This window comes from Schistocerca serialis, unplaced genomic scaffold (assembly GCF_023864345.2).
Source record: "Schistocerca serialis cubense isolate TAMUIC-IGC-003099 unplaced genomic scaffold, iqSchSeri2.2 HiC_scaffold_1228, whole genome shotgun sequence".
Lineage (NCBI taxonomy): Eukaryota > Metazoa > Arthropoda > Insecta > Orthoptera > Acrididae > Schistocerca > Schistocerca serialis.
This window is the reverse complement of record NW_026047434.1, coordinates 32,501-35,000: the sequence shown is the minus strand read 5'-3', so window position 1 is coordinate 35,000 and position 2,500 is coordinate 32,501. Positions and strand designations below refer to the sequence as shown.

The following is a 2,500-nucleotide window of genomic DNA, read 5'->3' as shown; positions in this document are numbered from 1 at the left end:
AGGCGCCCGAATCGACGCTCATGGGAAACCATGAAAGGCGTTGGTTGCTTAAGACAGCAGGACGGTGGCCATGGAAGTCGGAATCCGCTAAGGAGTGTGTAACAACTCACCTGCCGAAGCAACTAGCCCTGAAAATGGATGGCGCTGAAGCGTCGTGCCTATACTCGGCCGTCAGTCTGGCAGTCATGGCCGGTCCTTGCGGCCGGCCGCGAAGCCCTGACGAGTAGGAGGGTCGCGGCGGTGGGCGCAGAAGGGTCTGGGCGTGAGCCTGCCTGGAGCCGCCGTCGGTGCAGATCTTGGTGGTAGTAGCAAATACTCCAGCGAGGCCCTGGAGGGCTGACGCGGAGAAGGGTTTCGTGTGAACAGCCGTTGCACACGAGTCAGTCGATCCTAAGCCCTAGGAGAAATCCGATGTTGATGGGGGCCGTCATAGCATGATGCACTTTGTGCTGGCCCCCGTTGGGCGAAAGGGAATCCGGTTCCTATTCCGGAACCCGGCAGCGGAACCGATACAAGTCGGGCCCCTCTTTTAGAGATGCTCGTCGGGGTAACCCAAAAGGACCCGGAGACGCCGTCGGGAGATCGGGGAAGAGTTTTCTTTTCTGCATGAGCGTTCGAGTTCCCTGGAATCCTCTAGCAGGGAGATAGGGTTTGGAACGCGAAGAGCACCGCAGTTGCGGCGGTGTCCCGATCTTCCCCTCGGACCTTGAAAATCCGGGAGAGGGCCACGTGGAGGTGTCGCGCCGGTTCGTACCCATATCCGCAGCAGGTCTCCAAGGTGAAGAGCCTCTAGTCGATAGAATAATGTAGGTAAGGGAAGTCGGCAAATTGGATCCGTAACTTCGGGATAAGGATTGGCTCTGAGGATCGGGGCGTGTCGGGCTTGGTCGGGAAGTGGGTCAGCGCTAACGTGCCGGGCCTGGGCGAGGTGAGTGCCGTAGGGGTGCCGGTAAGTGCGGGCGTTTAGCGCGGGCGTGGTCTGCTCTCGCCGTTGGTCGGCCTCGTGCTGGCCGGCGGTGCAGGATGCGCGCGCCTGCGCGGCGTTCGCGCCCCGGTGCTTCAACCTGCGTGCAGGATCCGAGCTCGGTCCCGTGCCTTGGCCTCCCACGGATCTTCCTTGCTGCGAGGCCGCGTCCGCCTTAGCGTGCTCCTCCGGGGGCGCGCGGGTGCGCGGATTCTCTTCGGCCGCCATTCAACGATCAACTCAGAACTGGCACGGACTGGGGGAATCCGACTGTCTAATTAAAACAAAGCATTGCGATGGCCCTAGCGGGTGTTGACGCAATGTGATTTCTGCCCAGTGCTCTGAATGTCAACGTGAAGAAATTCAAGCAAGCGCGGGTAAACGGCGGGAGTAACTATGACTCTCTTAAGGAGAGTAACTATGACTCTCTTAAGGTGGCCAAGTGGCGGCGGTGTGGCTGCATCCGGACTTGGCTTTTCGAAGTGCGGTCTTGATGTAGTCGTGCTGCTGCTGTGAGGTGCCTTCCTTGGGTTATAGTTACAGGGAGAGTGATGCGCAATACATGGGCCTAGCCCTCTTAGCCTCTCCTCTCCTGCGGTCTTCTCCCCTTCTCGTGGGCCCGCTGATTTTCGCAGAGTGGAAGACCGCACCAGGGGCTTGGGGGGGTTACCAGCCCCCCCTCGCATTATCCCTTTATAGTTGGGGGCAGCCTACAAGAAACAAGAGATGGTGGCCCTTCCGCTGAAGGTGCCACCCCAGCTACCCCAGCACCTATCCGGCCAACTGGCCGTAACGAAAATGCGATAGTTTGTGTAGCTCCCTTTGCTTGCAGTGAGTGCCACCGCACTTTTACCACGAAGAACGGTCTCGGGGTCCATCGCCGCCGCCAACACCTTGCGGCCGCCAACGCTGAGATCGTGACGGAGAGGCATCGCGCGAGGTGGACGGAGGAAGAAGTCCTGTCGCTCGCCAAGGCAGAGGCCGAACTGTTCCTTGAGAGGGACGCCCGGTTCTTCTTCGTTAATCAAGAGCTTATTAGGATGTTCCCCGACCGAACGCTTGAGGCAATCAAGTGCCGACGGCGGCAAGCTGCCCACAAGCAGCTTGTCCGCCAATTCATGGAGGCGCTTGAGATCGGTCGGGGGGAAGAGCCGGCGTCCCGCCGGGGAGCAGCGAGCTCGCTGCCTGATGCGGGCGAGGCCGCTGCGCCGCCCGTCGACGCAGCCGAGGACTTCGCGGCCGACACCACCGGGCCGCCGCCGGAGGGGCCGACTGACGCCGCCATCTGGGAGCATCTGGCGGGGCTACCTGCTTCCGCCCAGCGTTTCTCTGCTCTGGATCGAGTCATTGGTCTGGGGCGGGGCACGCCGCCCGATGTCATCCTGGGCATGCTCCCGGATGCCCTTGCGTCGGTCGGGTCCAGGGGGGAGAGGTCGATCACCAGGGCACAGCGGCCGCGCCAATCATCCAAGCGGCCGCCTGCCGCCCCGCCGCTGCAGAAGCGCAAGCGGCGCCGCTGGGAGTTCGCGCGGACAC

At 61.9% G+C, this 2,500-nt stretch overlaps 1 pseudogene; it reads left to right on the top strand.

Annotated features, from left to right (window-relative positions):
- Window positions 1-2,500, top strand: part of LOC126436173 (large subunit ribosomal RNA) — a 7,975-nt pseudogene that overhangs the window by 1,510 nt on the left and 3,965 nt on the right.